Source organism: Pseudoliparis swirei, chromosome 14, assembly GCF_029220125.1.
Source record: "Pseudoliparis swirei isolate HS2019 ecotype Mariana Trench chromosome 14, NWPU_hadal_v1, whole genome shotgun sequence".
Classification (NCBI taxonomy): domain Eukaryota; kingdom Metazoa; phylum Chordata; class Actinopteri; order Perciformes; family Liparidae; genus Pseudoliparis; species Pseudoliparis swirei.
In genome coordinates this window covers 4,431,256-4,448,044 of record NC_079401.1, presented here as the reverse complement: position 1 = coordinate 4,448,044, position 16,789 = coordinate 4,431,256, and the positions used below count along the sequence as shown (strand labels likewise).

At 47.9% G+C, this 16,789-nt stretch overlaps 1 protein-coding gene and 1 long non-coding RNA gene across 4 annotated transcripts in view; one reads left to right on the top strand and one right to left on the bottom strand.

Annotated features, from left to right (window-relative positions):
* Positions 1-16,789, bottom strand: part of LOC130204473 (beta-1,3-galactosyltransferase 1-like) — a 48,344-nt gene that overhangs the window by 17,633 nt on the left and 13,922 nt on the right. For 2 of the 3 annotated variants that reach the window (XM_056431227.1, XM_056431228.1), the window contains exon 2: positions 5,149-5,204. The exons of the other annotated variant lie outside the window; for it this stretch is intronic. The gene's annotated coding sequence lies outside the window, so the exon portion shown is untranslated. The remainder of the gene's footprint in view (positions 1-5,148; positions 5,205-16,789) is intronic. 3 annotated transcript variants of the gene reach the window in all.
* On the top strand, positions 12,666-14,919 carry LOC130204749 (uncharacterized). Its single transcript, XR_008833780.1, has 2 exons — positions 12,666-14,431; positions 14,530-14,919. It is a non-coding gene; the product is annotated as an uncharacterized LOC130204749 (long non-coding RNA).

The following is a 16,789-nucleotide window of genomic DNA, read 5'->3' as shown; positions in this document are numbered from 1 at the left end:
AAAATCGAAATGTCCTGAGACCTGATTACTATCAGCCTCTCGGAAAAAGGCTCCGCTCCGATTAAAGCCTCGTTTGAAACATCCAAATAAAAAATTTACAGGACGAGTATTAAACTCTAAATATTGTCACATTCAGAGTTATTGCTGCACACTCACCTTTATGCAAATGCTATCTATGGAATGACAAATGGTTCGCACCTGCTTGGATTACCAACACGCAGGTGTGGAGGGGTTATGGGGAGGGAGGGTGGAGGTGTGGAGGGGTTATGGGGTGGAGGTGTGGAGGGGTTATGCCGTTGATGACTGAGGGGGGCACGCGGTGCCACGGTGTGACTGCCGCAGACACTTATTATAATGGAGGTGTGATGGGCTGGGGAGGGAGAGAGGGAGAGAGAGATGGAGGGAGTGCTGAATTGCAGAGCTGTAGACTGCTGGACCTTGTGATGATAGGGACCTAAAAACAGAGTAGATGTACACTTATCTGTGTGTGTATGTGTGTGTGTGTATGTGTGTGTGTGTAGCCACGTTGGCCCACATTTTCAAAAAATTGCGGCAAGGTCAGAGCGAGCCTCATGGCTCAGTGTCAAAATGGAGGACAGGAAGGAGGCAGGTAGGCCAGGCGGGGGGGGGGGGGGGTGGGGAGTCATCATTGTATCTGTGGGAGGGAGGGGGGAGGGAGCCCCCCTCCCCCCGGGGAACTGAGCCCTTATCGAGTCCTTGAACTCCTCTTTCCTCTCCCTGTTCACAAACAGAAAATACACAGCTGTCTCTCTGTAGCACATTCCTGAGGAGGAGGAGGAGGAGGAGGAGGAGGAGGATTGTGTGTGTTCAGGTTGGTTGGCGACCATGACGCTGATAAGAGAATTTCATTCACTAGTATCAACTACTACTTGTACAACCTGGGGCAGTCACAATGTCCCAGAATGCAACACTCTGGTCCAACACTGTGCCGACACTGACCCGCTCTAATACATTACATCCATACAAAGTCTCACTCCTGCATGCTTTGCTAATGCTTCTACATTGTTGACCGTCACGACGTTTGGGATCGGAGGCGGCAGCAGTGTCACCGCATGTAAACGTGAATGTTGACGTGTTTACAAAGACGGGATTCACTTCAGCGATTTAAAAACAAAAGCAGCTTGCGACCTTCACTTCAAATGAAACGCTCATTTGTCAAGAGACGCTCTGAACGCCAGAGCTCTCGGCTCAAGTGGACGGGACGCAAAACAAAACACGGCATCGACACCTTGAAGTGACCGCGGGGCCCTGAACGCCTCCGTCCAGGCTTTGTGGCGCAAGGTCATCGACTCATCGATGGGCTGATTTGTTCGGCGCGACACAATCCAGGTCCAAGATGGTGACGGCAAAAAACAACAAGATGGTGACGGGAAAAAACGATGATAGTGACGGCAAAAAACCAAGATGATGACCGTAAAAATTAAAGCGAGAGAACAAAACCAAAGGTTATTTCACTGTCACTACATCCATATATTATCTCCGTCCACGGGGGAACAATCCGCTCTCCCCTCAAAAACTCTTTGGAGATAAATTCCTTTTTTAATTAGCAATCGGAGCCATTACAGCTCATCCGCTCCGAGGGAAACGTCCAGTTTCAAACTCATCAAGCGCTTTACCTCCCGCTGCGCCTAAACGGATTTCCCCCCCGAGGCCGACATGGAGGTTGGTGTTCCTAATGACCGCCGTGATTGATCAGCGAAACCCACTAATGAGTTACAACCACACGAGTCTCTCGAGGCGCCCTCGCCGCTGCGCTCCCCGACATCTCGTCCCACTTTCAAACCGGCGGACGAGCGGTCGGGGAAGATGTACGAGTCGGCGGCGTGACGTATTCACGGGGAGAAAGTGTTGAGAAATTGCTCCTGAGACATGATAAAGTGCCCGCTGAGGTGTATTTGATAAATTGTGATGGCGCTATGCAAACAGCGCCTGCATCTCCGGCTTGTGCTGATCAGTTAGCGCCTCGCTGTGGGGGCAGACTAATACCTGGACTGGCTGAGCAATGAATCCATCTATTATTGAAATTCATGCAAGTCTCATACCCAGCTTTATGATGAAATCAAGAGCAATATCGCGAGTTCTGTAGAGATAAAAAATAATGTTTTAAACAAGAGCAAACTACGAAGCTCAGATTAATCTTAAAATCAATACTTTATGCTTTTAAAAACATAGCAGCGAGGGAAGACGCTTCATCGAGGAAGTAAAATCATGTGCGGACGTTACGCTCGGCTGCAGTGTATCAACTATAATTACCTTCGCATTGAAAATGCCGGAAGGTTATGTTTTGATCGCCGTGTATTTATTTATTAATTTATTTATTTGTATGCGTGTTATTCGCAAAACTCAAAAAGTATTGAACCGAATCGCATGAAATTTGGTGGGATGATTGGTTATTATCCGGGGACCAGTTGATTAGATTTTGGGATCGATCGGGTCAAAGGTCATGAACAGGTCAAATCTTCTTGAATCACATGGAATTTGGTGGGATGATTGGTTATTATCCGGGGACCATTTGATTAGATTTTGGGATCAATCGGGTCAGAGGTCAAGGTCATGGAAAGGTCAAACTCTTTTTTTACCATAGCACGATACATTTTTGTCCAATTGGCATGCAACTAATGCCAAAATGTTCATAATTCAATGCCCAATCTTGTGATATGCGAAGGTATGCGCTCTACCGAGTGCCCATTCTAGTTCATCATAGTTTTTCTATTCCGCTAAATTAGTACAAGAAAAAAGAAATCGCATCGTCCGACTCGAGGGTCGATCGAATATTTGAAAAGAGTCGACTGGAGTGCTGCTTTTCACGATGTGCAGTCCCAGAAGCGCCCAGAGTCCTGGTCCGGGGAGGAAGGGGAGGGGCTTCAAAGGAGGCTGAATCTCCTCTGCGATGCCGTTGGGTCGATACCTCCGCTCCCTCCTTCCACTCGACACTTCACCGGGCGGTGATGCGTGAGGCGGTGATGAGACGCGTCTTTGAAGCCCTGCGTTTGCTTTTCTTTCCTTGTAGCCGGAGAAAAAAAGCCCCGCTCCTCTGATCCCCCCCGCGAGCTTCCGTACTCGCCGACTACAGCTTTTATTTCAATCAGCCGACTACCGGCTCCTCCTCATTGATGGCGTTCGGGGATTTCAGCGCCATCGCTCCTCGAGGCTAGAACATGCTAATTACCTTCGCATTGAAAATGCGGAAGGTTATGTTTTGATCGCCGTGTATTTAATTATTTATTTATTTGTATGCGTGTTATTCGCAGAACTCAAAAAGCATTGAACCGAATCGCATGAAATTTGGTGGGATGATTGGTTATTATCCGGGGACCATTTGATTAGATTTTGGGATCAATCGGGTCAAAGGTCAAGGTCATGGAAAGGTCAAAATCTTTTTTTTACCATAGCACGATACATTTTTGTCCAATTGGCATGCAACTAATGCCAAAATGTTCATAATTCAATGCCCAATCTTGTGATATGCGAAGGTATGCGCTCTACCGAGTGCCCGTTCTAGTTGTATGTAGTTACTGTGGCCTGAGTCATGTGGTAAGTCATGCCGGGTGGCGATCGGGTGAGAGGGAGGAGGTGAGGCTGGGAGTGAGAGCCGGGCGGTTTCCTCTCTGCTTCGTGCGAGGCGACCTTTTCTCCCGCAGACTTCGCCCGTGGCGCCGAGGGAAGCGCGTGGCGGGGATTTGAACTTTAGCTCGCACGCAGCATCCGACTTACGTATGCTAAGTGATTGAGTCTCTGCGGGCCGACACCGAGGGGGGGGGGGGGGGTGGAGAGAGAGCAGGATGTTCTGAATGTCGTATTTAACACACACGGCGTGGCGTTCGAGGCCAGCGTTCCTCCAGATGTTCACAGCCACACAGTCAGGGTCTTTATGATTCTTCACGGCTGACGTTAGCTGTGTAAATGGGCTGATCCCCCTCAACTCCAGGGCCGCGCCCCCTCGGGGCCGGGCGACCTTCCACGAGTATCAGAGAACAACCCGAGCCCGGCGGATCGGAGACGACAGAGGACCCGCGCACGGAGTCGGCCACGATGTTCATAAACAAGCAGGCGCTGCTGCCGTCAGCCAGGGGGAGGAGCTTGTTACTACGCGAGAAATAGTTTTATATTGAATAGAAAAAACTTCATTATTAATTGTATGTATTTTATGCCAGTATGTCAGTGCCTTGTATGTTTGTGTGTATCTCTGTCTGCGTGTGTGTCTATGTCTTTGTGCGTCTTTGTGCGTCTCTGTGTGTGTGTGTCTGTGTGTGTATGTCTGTGTAAGTGTGTGTGTGTGTCTATGTCTCTGTGTGTGTGTGTGTGTGTGTCTGTCTCTGTGAGTGTCTCTGTGTGTGTCTATGTCTCTGTGTGTCTGTCTCTGTGTGTATGTCTGTGTATGTGTGTGTCTCTGTGTGTGTGTCTATGTCTGTGTGTCTGTGTGTGTGTGTCTCTGTGTGTGTGTCTATGTCTGTGTGTCTGTGTGTCTGTTTGTGTCTGTCTATATGTCTGTGTGTGTGTGTGTGTCTGTCTCTGTGTGTGTCTCTGTGTGTGTGTTTGTGTGTCTGTGTGTGTCTGTCTGTGTGTGTGTCTCTGTGTGTGTCTCTGTGTGTGTGTGTCTGTGTCTATATGTCTGTGTGTGTGTCTGTCTCTGTGTGTGTCTCTGTGTGTGTCTATGTCTGTGTGTATATGTCTGTGTGTGTCTCTGTGTGTGTGTTTGTGTCTGTGTCTGTGTGTGTGTGTGTGTGTCTGTCTCTGTGTGTGTCTCTGTGTGTGTCTATGTCTGTGTGTATATGTCTGTGTGTATATGTCTGTGTGTGTCTCTGTGTGTGTCTATGTCTGTGTGTATATGTCTGTGTGTGTGTGTCTGTCTGTGTGTGTCTCTGTGTGTGTCTATGTCTGTGTGTATATGTCTGTGTGTGTCTCTGTGTGTGTCTATGTCTGTGTGTATATGTCTGTGTGTGTCTCTGTGTGTGTCTATGTCTGTGTGTATATGTCTGTGTGTGTGTGTGTGTCTGTCTCTGTGTGTGTCTCTGTGTGTGTGTCTATGTCTGTGTGTATATGTCTGTCTGTGTGTCTCTCTGTCTGTGACAGGCCTGTTTAAAGCAGAAGTAGGGCTGCACCCTGACTGATCCCAGGTCAGCGTACCTGACACAGCTGGCTCTCGTCTCGGTGGATATGGGCTCCGTGTCTTCATCACATGCCTGAGAGAGGAAGAGGAGAACAGAGAGCCAGGTCAGGACGACTGATGACCAAAAGACCGTAAACAATGTTGGAAGATGCTCTTAAGAGTCAGACCGTCAAACTAAACGTTACTTATTAAATAAACATATTTTACTGAGGCTGTCAGTCGGTAGAACCAGAGAGTAGAAGCGTCTCTGAACAGATGAGTTGACCTGCGCCACTCGTCTTCAAGCAGCAGACGGAGGACGAAGGCTCCAGTCCATCTGGACCGGAACCACAAGGCCTAAGTGTGACCCGCGGAGGAGGAGGAGGAGGTGGAGGGAGCGCTCCTCTTTTAAGAGGACTGATCATCCGAGGCTCGTAACGCGCTCGGGAAAAGGTCAAATCAAAATTCTCTCATCTCAAATTGAGTTTTTCACTTGATTAATAAGCCTCCGTGGCTGATGCTGACACACACACACACACACACACACACACACACACACACACACACACACACACACACACACACACACACACACACACACACACACACACACACACACACACACACACACACACACACACACACACACACACACACACACACACACACACACACACACACACACACACACACACACACACACACACACACACACACACACACACACTGAACTCGGATAACACAAGTCCAATGAATGTATTCAAGAGGAGGATGTTTCACTTGGAGAGCTCGGGGGGTTCCTGTCTGGAAGGAGCTCTCATTCACTCACATTACTACATGCTGATGAAGAAGAGGGACACACTCGCATTATTAACGGGTTTTGAGAATTGACCGTTTGTAACTAAAAATATATCTCAAATCGTCTCATTTGAGAAGCAAATATTTGGCATTTTGCAATGAAAAATGACAGAAACGCGATCAATTTGTGTCCAACGACCCAAAACCCCCAAAATATTAGGTATGAAAAATGTGAAAAGCAGCAAATCATCCAATCAGAAACGCTGAAAGCAGCCGAGGAAGAAAAGAAGAACGACTCAAAAGAGAATCAAAAAAAGGTTTCATACAGTTGGAGCCCAACAGTCTATTTATATATATATATATATATATATATATATATATATATAGACTGTTAGGCTCCAGACAGGCCGAGCCTCGCTGCCACTCGAACATCCCTGAGAGAGAAAGGCAACGTGTCGACTATCGTGGTCATCAAGCTGAGGAGAGAGAGAGAGGGGAGAGAGAGAGAGAGGAAGTGCCACGTCAAGGTCAGGATGGAGCGCCGTCACTGGCTAATAGGCTTGCAGTGCACGCTGGGTAATTGGGAAAGAACTTCCTGCCCCCGGACTCGAGTGGCGTGCCTCGGTTCCCCCGATCGGAGCTTAGCCTGTCGGGCTGTCAGCTCGGCTCCGGAGGAACCTCCGTTAGCAAGCCGCTCACGTTCCACACACACACACACACACCACATAGAACCGAGGTTCACACACTCGGAGGAGGCGGCTGATGAGCAATCAGCGTGCTAAACGGCGAGCTAAAGAGGCGGCGGAGGCGTCCTCGTGACCACGGCGGCCCGCTGATTTAAAAAAAAGGGAAAGCAAACGCACCTTTAGTTTACACTTCTTATCTCTCGGCCCGTTTCTCTATCGTGGAATGATGGAGTGATGCGCGCATCTCTCACCCCGAATAAAGATGGGCTTTGCAGAGAGATTGTTTTATATGTGTGTGTGTGTGTGTGTGTGTGTTCTCTCCCGATCGATGTATCAAGTCCACCGTGTAATTGTTCTTGTGTTGTTGTGCCGTTAAAGAGATATATGGGAGGGTCATCGTGCTGACGTGGGTCTCAGAGTTGACGGTTCTAAGTGTTGCTCCTCGGGTTTTGTTCTCCACCACGAGGGACGCCGCTCAGAAGCCATTTCACTGGATCTCCTCCGCGCCCTCGCCGCTCATCACCGCGCCTCCGGAGCGAGGCGCTCTCCGGCGGCGCTCCTCGGCAAGGAAGCGCGTCGCCGGCATTTGGCTGATTGCGCACGTCGGCCCCGACGCCTTGATTTGAGCTGTAAATGCACCGGGGGCCAATCAGTGCGGCGTTTTTTTCCGGAAGGGGCCAAAACACGCGTATTGTGAAAGAAATTGCCGGAAAATCAAGAATCGCTCCATCGCCGCGCGGCGGCTCCTCGAACACTCGTCGTCGAGCTGAAGGGAATCTATGAGACGGACAAAGTAAACCTGAACATGTACTGTAACGAGGAGCACTCAGTCACGGGTAAGTGTGTGTGTGTGTGTGTGTGTGTGTGTCATCAGGAATAAATAAAGCTTTCAGGGAGGCTGCACAGAGGCCGAGTGATGTGGAGAAAAGAGGAGGAAGCGGAGAGAAAGGCAAGCGGGTAAAGTCGGGGCTCATTTCCCGAGAAGCTTGGGTTTGGGGGAACCTGCCCGTCCTGCCGGGACGTTGCAGCTGGTTACACGATGGACGTGTCGTGTGCCTAGCAGCCTTTCCGTGGAGGACGTAGATGACATCTACCTATTCGGAACTATGATTACAGGATTTCTGCTGTTTGGATTTGGCGTTGCCCTGGTTTATCGGAAAATTAAGGAAACGGTGACAGCCGTTAAAAGCCCCCTAAGGCTGCCCGACGAAATTGGATCGATTTGAAAAATGGGAGGAAAGTGGTGGAATAGCAGGTGCGCAAATTGGAGGTAGCTGCTGGCAGTCCAAGCAAACCCAATCTTATCTGCTTTCGGCAGCCTCAACCAGAACGGGCCTTGGCCAAGGCCGTTACTGGAACAACAACAACTCCCCTGAAGACCTCTGAAGTGAGAATCTCATTCCCTTCCCCCGATCCACAGACACCTGTGGTTGTTTTCTCCAGGACCTTTCAAGGCTATCTCCATGGCAACGACCATCTTATGGACTGAGAACTCTGTCTGTTGTGGCCTGGGAGGACGACATACCAGAACACGCACACGAACTTTCAATAATACTGATTGCATTCACTACCCCTCCCCCATCCCACGCCGCCTGCTTTTCACCCCAGTGGGACCGGACGGGCTGTGGCTGGCGCTGCTATGTTGGCGCCGGACCGGCTGGCTGCTTGTCGGTGCTGGTTACCTTCTGCCCCAATGGATGGGCTTAGATCACCCAGTTGTTGGATTACCTCCTCCCCTTCCTACTCGTTGCAAGTCATGTCTAAAATGTATGTGCTTATGTGCTAAGGTGTTTTTCCTGCTCCCACACTGTACCTCTCGGGCATAGTCGGGGTTGGTGTTTTCTCGCCTTCTTCCCTCATGTTATGCTGTAATCTTTCATCCACCCTTTCTTGTAATTTCGATGCTTTTGTACCTGTACTCTGGCAAACGACAAATAAATATATCAATCAATCAATCAATCAAGAAATTGCCGGAAAATCAAGAATCGCTCCATCGCCGCGCGGCGGCTCCTCGAACACTCGTCGTCGAGCTGAAGGGAATCTATGAGACGGACAAAGTAAACCTGAACATGTACTGTAACGAGGAGCACTCAGTCACGGGTAAGTGTGTGTGTGTGTGTGTGTGTCATCAGGAATAAATAAAGCTTTCAGGGAGGCTGCACAGAGGCCGAGTGATGTGGAGAAAAGAGGAGGAAGCGGAGAGAAAGGCAAGCGGGTAAAGTCGGGGCTCATTTCCCCCGAGGCTCATCGGAAAAATGCTCTTTCGTCTTCTCCCCCGATAGCGGCGCGTTGAAAAGCCCACGACAAATCAGGCTCTCACAAAGAACTGCCTCTTTGTAGTCGACGCCGTCGGCGGTCCAAAGCCGCGGCTCCCAGCATCACATTGCACAACTGTCCGCTTCAAGGATTAGGAGGGATCAGTTCTCCGGATCAATGGGATTACGGCTGTCGTTAACCGCGCCGAGGCGATAGAATCGCAGCCTCCAGAGGAGACAAAGGGGTAAATAAAGTGAATGTGAGTCTGTGGCGGGGTGGAAGGAGGACAGCGCTGACGGTACTTCGCAGGAATAATCTGCACGTGGAAGGAGACAAAAAGGAAACGGCCAACGGCAGAAAATAAGAAAGAGAAAAGAAAGAAGTCACAAAAGCGCTGAAAGAGAAAGAAAAGAAAGCTCCTCTTGTTCAAATTGGCCCAAATAGAAAAGGCGCCGAGTGTAATTGGTCTTTCTTCTGTGTCTCACATGCTTCAATGTGCACGTCAAAAATTGACAAGAACACATCCGCGAGTCAGTCGGCCTTCCCTTTGAGCTCCTCTCGGCCCGTTACCTCCACCGGCAAGTGTTACTGCTGGTGCTCACTCAGAAAGGTCCTTATTTTTCAAAGCACTGTATTTGTCAATGAAGATAACCTTAAATTAATCATAAATACACTCTCTACGTGTGTGTGTGTGTGTGTGTGTGTGTTTCCAACCGCCTGTTCGGTGTTGGCGAGCATGTTCAGCGTGTGAAAGCCCACAAATAAAGAAGCACCGCTCTCGCCAAGGTGCGTTTGCGAGTATTTGATCTGTGCCTGTGCGTTTGTGTGTGTGTGTGTGTGTGCACTGCTCCCCCCTCGGCCCCTCGCTCTCCGCGGCAGCAGATGGATCCTCGTGAAATAGCCACGGAGAGAATCAAGAACAGCAGCTGTCGAATCAGTGAGCGAAGAAGAGGGGGGGAAGCAGAAGAAGAAGGAGGAAGGGAAAAAGAAGAGAAAAAAACCTGTGAATTCTCACAGGCGCACGTCGCTCCGGTAAAAAGCCCCATTTTCAGTCAGCGAACAGCTTATTAGCAAATTTCATGGGAGTCGTGAAGTGATTATTGTGAACCTGTCAGCTGGAAACAGCATGTCAAAATGCCCCCCCCCCCCACACACACACACACACACCCTTCCAGGGGGCTGATGCATTGCTGCAGTGAAAAGTAAACATGTGTTGGTGAGACTGATGTGGGAATGGGGTGAGGGGGGTGCAGAGGATACACACACACACACACACCCAATACTCTCTCCTCACGTCTCTGTGTGAGCTGGTGGTGGCTAATCAGCGGTGTGAATGAAAGTGTGCCCCCCTGCCCCCCCCCTCATACTGTCACTCTGAGCTGTTTGATCACCACGAATCATCTATAATGTATTTGAATCTACATTCACAAGGGAAGGGGAGGCAGATGTTGTTTCTTCCATAGGACACCTTTCAAACGGAGGGAATTCAAAGTCATGGTCACATGGAGGTCACTGGAGGTCACATGGAGGTCACATGGAGGTCAGCCTGTTAGTTTTTGAAGTGCAACTACCATTGGCTTAAATATCGGTCAACATGTTTGTGTTTTTGAGAACCTATACAATGCAAAAAACATAATATCATGATACTCATGAATCAATATTCTCTCACACCTTACACCATCTTTTATAGTTGTTTGTAAAGCAGACATACATCACTAATCCTGCCTCATTTGATGTTGCCATTAAAATGTATGACGTCAGGAAACCCTCCCCCTAAAGTATTCTCAGAGGATCGACTAATCAACTTTTTGGTTTGTGTGAAAATTCATAAAAAATGAGACTTAAAGATGACATATTATGCCTGGCGAAGAATAGTTGTCAATATGGAAAACAGCATCCAGTGTGTGTGTTCTGTAAGCTGCAGAGCACATACTTCCAGTGGAAGTGTGTCGAATGGATAAAAGAAAAGCAATTGTAAAAAGGTAACACCCGCTAAAGTGATTGTTTAGGCGGCGGGAGTGTGTTTTTGTGTGTGTGTGTGTGCGCGAGTCTGTTTTGTTTGCAGGGTTTGGACGGCAGCTGAGGGGACTGATTAGCGGCACCATATTGTGCCGAGCTCCAGTTCTCAGAGCCGATTCCAGCCGGCTCTCTGTATTCATGTCTGCATGCTGCGGCGTGGAGCCGAGCGCAAAACAGAAAATCGTCTCTTCCCAGGGTCTGTCGGAGTATCCAGCCCTCGCTGTTGCCATCTCTTCTGTCTTCAGACGTCATCCCCTCTGCCGATTCACTTCAAAACTGTGAGGAAATATCGGAGTACAGATTCTGGATTGATGTCTTGGTATTTTCCCTGCCGCCCCTTGAAGAGGAACATCAGTCCTTTCCATGAATACAAACCAAATGCCTCTGATAGGGCAACGCAGTGCACATGATCAGGTTTACAGCACGACTCTCCCCCCTCAGATTACCCTTTGCTAAGTCCCGCCCCTCAAACAAAGATTGGCCAATCGTAGCACGAGCCAGTTCTGCTCCGTCGACTCATCCATCGCTCCAGGTCGTCTCTAATGTCATGCAGGTTTCAATGTGTGGCTGAACGGGATGCAGCAGTGATGCTCGCTGGAGGTCAGAAAGGGAAATGCATTTATAATACAAGTACCTGAGCACATCGGTGTCTCCAGGATCGAGGCTGCTTCACAGGGCGCGTTACAGAAATGACAGTTTTGGTTCTGCTTGTTGGTTCCTAAACCACTCGGATCACTCTCAGAACCAATGATTATGTTTCTGAGTTGAAATGCCCTGCAGAGCTTTCGGTGAATAGGTTTCTGACAGATAAGGAATGGTACAATTACACTTTGGGAAGGGAGAGGGAACGAGTAAAACACTTCTCCTAATCCATGATTTGATTTTAAGGTCACGATCAGAGTCTACTCGTCTGCACAGGGAATAATAATAATAACAATAAAACAGTATTTTAGGCTGTATGAGAGACCAAAAAATGAAACTGAACCAGAATCGTTAAAATCCACAAAAACAGAAACACAACGATCCTCCACTCTGAACCGTGACAACGCTGCGGGCAGCATTAGCGGCGCCTAGGACCAGCATCCACAATTAAAGAGGACCGGGTTCAGCAGAGCCGCTGACTTCTGGAGGACTTCTCAAGTGGACCTCCCGCCCGACCGGAAGCCGATCTGTCGAGCTGCCGTGCCGCTGCACTCGGTGACGATGGCGGCACGGCGCCGTACCGCTCGCTCGCCGCTGCATTTGTTAACACGGAAACACGAGCATCCGAATCCGTCCGCCGAGCGAGGCTTTGGGAAACGAACACGCCGGCGTGAACACGGCCGCTGCAGGCCGAGCGGCGGCGCCTCGGTGACGTCTCACAACTCCCAGCGACTAGTTTATTGCAAAGATATTAACATGGAGATTAGCATTTCACTTGTGGCCATTTCTAGCAAATATCAAATAAAAGCAAATTAACCAAGATTTGGTGGGAACACCTGCAGCTGAGACGACCGGCGTTCAACCCGCTGCATATGCCGGTGCTGCTCATGTGATCTTGATATTACACGTTAAACTCCCTGCTGCGCACAGAGGCGTGTCAGGAGGGACGGTAACAGAGGAGCAGTGCTGTTAATGAGTTAATCCACCACCATGTGTCCAGTTCAGAGACGTACGCCGCATCTCCAATGGCTCTCATTAACCGACTGAATAACGACGACAGTGATGACAGGAACTGTAAAACGAAGCTGGATGGATGCAGACGGGCGACCAATTAAATCACTTGAATAAATGGGAACGGGAACAAAGGATTCGGATTAGGTTTGGACTGTATCTGCTCTTTCTTTCATACCTCCCCAGCATTTCACCGCGGTGTGTATATACGGTATATGAGGTCACTGTGTCACGAGAATGACATTAGCTTGATCACTTTAATGGGAATATTAACCAGTAATATGACTATTGCTATATACATTACTCACCTTAAGTACTGAGGCATCCATGGTGAAAGGAGTCAAAGAATGTGAGAATCGAGTGAGAAGTAGAGTCATTCTCTTCTATACAACCAAAGGAGAGTAAATCTCTCATAGACTTCTATACAACCAAAGGAGAGTTGTTATATCATAGACCCCTATAGGACCAAAGGAGAGCAAATCTCATAGACTTCTATACAATCAAAGGTGAGTTAATCTCTCAGACTTCTATACAACAAAAGGAGAGTAAATCTCTCATAGACTTCTATACAACCAAAGGAGTCAATCTCTCAGTCTTTTATAAAAACCAATAGAGTCAATCCGTCATATACTTATATACAACCAAAGGACATTAGATATCTCATATACTTCTATACAACCAAACAAGAGTACATCTCTCATAGACTTATATACAACCAAAGGAGAGTACAGCTCTCATAGACTTCAATAAAACCAAAGGAGAGTCAATCTATCATAAACTTATACACAACCAAAGGAGTTAATCTCTTCTAGACTTCTATACAGCCAAAGGAGCCGATCACTAGAGAGAATCCAAGTTGAAGTCACTTCTGTATCGGCTTTACTTTTCAGAGCCGAGACTCAGCGTCCCGTCGTAGACGGACTGAGACAAAGCTAGAAAGCGTGAACTGAAGCGCTCCGCATCCCGACAGCAAGTGGAGCGAGAACACAGCTTCAGACCAAGCAGGAAATTCACAAAGATGTTCCCAATTTCCCAAGATGCCAATTAGTCCCCCCCAGCCCGAGGGCCGGGTTGGACAGCAGCTGGCCTTCCAGCATCATGGGGTGTGTTTGACTGGCTCTCACACATCTAGTCTCTCAACAGAAAACCAGTCAGACGTATCACAGCTCGTCCTCAAGCCGGCAGAGGGCTCATGAAGCGGAAAGGATGCCTTTACTGATAGACATTAATAATATATATATATAGATAGATTTTTTGCATGAGTCCAGGTCCTGCGATAACAAAACGCCGAAGGAAAGAAGTGATAGGGGGGTCCGGGGTATGCCTGCCAGAAATGTTCTTTTATAAGTTTAATTTTTGCTGCATTCTGGCAATGATTTTAATTTATGAATGAAAACTTTACAAACATCTAACCTTCCAAAGATATGCCATTTCTCTCCTTGACGAACAAAAAAGACGTACTTGTTTTTAAGTATCCGACAATTCTATTCACTTCTGAATAAAAAAGAACACAAATAACTGCACTTATTATCTTAAAACTTTGAATTCTCATCCCGTTCATCTTAACATGCTGTATGTGCATGCACAAGGCCTCTCATTCTCAAAACACTGAACAACCTCTTTCCCAAAAGGCAGATACGACTGAAAAGCATCCTTTAGGCATGGAATCCATAATACAAAATAAATAGAACATAACAAGGTCATTGAGAATCAGGAAGAACCCATTATTACCTTCGATTTGAAAATGCGGAAGGTTATGTTTTGATCGCCGTGTATTTATTTATTTATTTATATGCGTGTTATTCGCATAACAAAAAAAGTTTTAAACCGAATCGCATGAAATTTGGTGGGATGATTGGTTCTTATCCGGGGACCATTTGATTAGATTTTGGGATCAATCGGGTCAAAGGTCACGAAAAAAAAAAAAAAAATCTTCTTGAACAATTTGGAATGGTGGGATGATTGGTTATTATCCGGGGACCATTTGATTAGATTTTGGGATCAAAGGTTAAGGTCAAGGTCATGGAAAGGTCAACATCTTCTTTTTACCATAGCACGGTCAATTTGTATCCAATTGGCATGCAACTAATGCCAAAATGTTCATAATTCAATGCCCAATCTTGTCATATGCGAAGGTATGCGCTCTACCGAGTGCCCGTTCTAGTTTCCACCATGCCAACGTCCTTCTGTAAACAACTGCCTGGAGGATGTGTTCAGGGCCCCACGATTGAGCTTCTATGTGTGTAGAATGTCTTTGATGGACTCCGTATTTTCTTTTGATCAAATTACTCTATTGTATGTACTTTGTCCTATCTTTTAATCATACTCTATTTCCTTTTATTGACGTTGTACACACTGAATGAGTATACATGTATATTAAATGCGCTACAGAAATATCCCTGCTCCTGCTATATGGTTTCATCCCGTTCCACCGTTATATATTTGGCCTCGCAATACTGTGACTCACACGTTCTGTTCTGCTTTGCCTGTAAAAATGTTCTTCTTGCGTGTTAGCAGTGAAAAAATAAACAGACAGTGACTGAAGAAATCATTTGCTTTTGATAGTCTGGAGATGCTCTGGAAACGCACGGCTACTCGATCAACTGCCGGCGCTCCGCACGCCCACGGGGACGAAAGCGCCGGCGTTAATAGTCTCTGGTTCTGCCGTCATAACTGGAGACAATAAGATGCCAGTTTCCAACCCTGCCTCCAAGTGGAGGCCCTTAAAGAGTGAGCTGTAATGCCGCCCCTCCCCCGTGCATCAGCATCTTTGGATTTATTCTTGGGCGCAACACCTCCCGGTAGGAAGTAGCAGCCGTGCTGATGCGTCCCCGGAGACGCAGCGCAATGAAATGAACCGCCATGGTTTTCCCTCACATGGTTTACAAATTGCCTCATCAAAGCCACAACGTGGGTCCTCCACCTCTCGCCATTAATCAGTCGGAGAGACGCCGGCGCCACCCAACGTCTTTGCACTTTCCTCAACCGAGACGAGCATCAGGCTGACAAGTGTTGTTGTTTTCATGCCGCGCTGGAGGGGGGGGGGAATGAAGACCCAGCGGCGCTGTCGAAGCCGGATATTTTAAAAGGACCTGGAAGCTGACTTACTCGGATGTCGTCATCGTGGGATTTATTCAAATGAGAGTTTTAGTTTGCCGGGCGACGCTCTGCCGGTACCGACGACCCGGTACCGCTTTTAGAATAATCGCTGAAGTTTGAAGCTGTAGACAGAGTGTGTGCGTTTGTATTTCTTCATATTTATTTAAGTATACTGTAAACTGTTGTCAAAGTTAAAAAGTTTCAAGATGTAATTTGAAGCCACGGATTTTGCATTATTTATATTTATGGTAATTTTAAACAATGTGCCTATTAAATAAAAGCCTTTCTTTAATGTGGGCAATCGTTGTTTTGCGTTTAATAAAAAAGGAACGGTTCAGGCACCGTTTAGGCACCGGTATCGGTTTAGCAATAAAAAATAAAAACATACCCGTCCCTACCCGTGAGTCAAAGACACGGAGCGCCTCGCGTCGACACGGCGCTCTGCGATTGAAATCTTGCCGCTGCCTTCGCCCCAAAAACGGATCCATAAATGAACGGAGACGAGCCGCGGGCCGAATCCTAACGACCCAGTTAACCTTTCGCTAACAAAGTTCCCTTGGCATTCACTTAAAGGGGGAGCGAGCGAAGAAGGGCCTCCTGTAATTTACACTTCCGCCCAACTGTTCTTTTTTTGGACTTATATCCCACCCACGTGTTTCACAGCGTCTCGTTTCTAATTGGGATGAGAGTTGTGAGGATGAGACTCTTGGGTTTCATTAGATTACGCAACATGGGTTCCATCCCAGCGTGATTGGGCTATTCCTGGTCCATCGCTGAGAGATCTTGAACTCTAATTGTGCGAAGTCGGGGGTACTTTCCTCCGATTGGACCAGACACAGGTCTTCAGTGGACTGAAGAGCAGAAACCCCCCCCCCCAGTCACGGCCTGTGTGTGGCCAGTTCACCTGGACGTTCAGACAGGCGACAAATGAAACTTCCTGTGCGGCTGGAATCATCAAACCACTGGAATGATCACACACACACACACACACACACACACACACACACACAGCAGTCTTTTGCCTCACACTGAAGTATCATTACGTCTGATAGTGTCTGTGAGTAAATAAACCCAGCTGGGAGAACGCCGCCGCTCCGCACATTGTGGCAGGTGTGATATTGATGACACCTGTCATCTGGTGACGCCGGCAGAAGACTCACACGCGGCG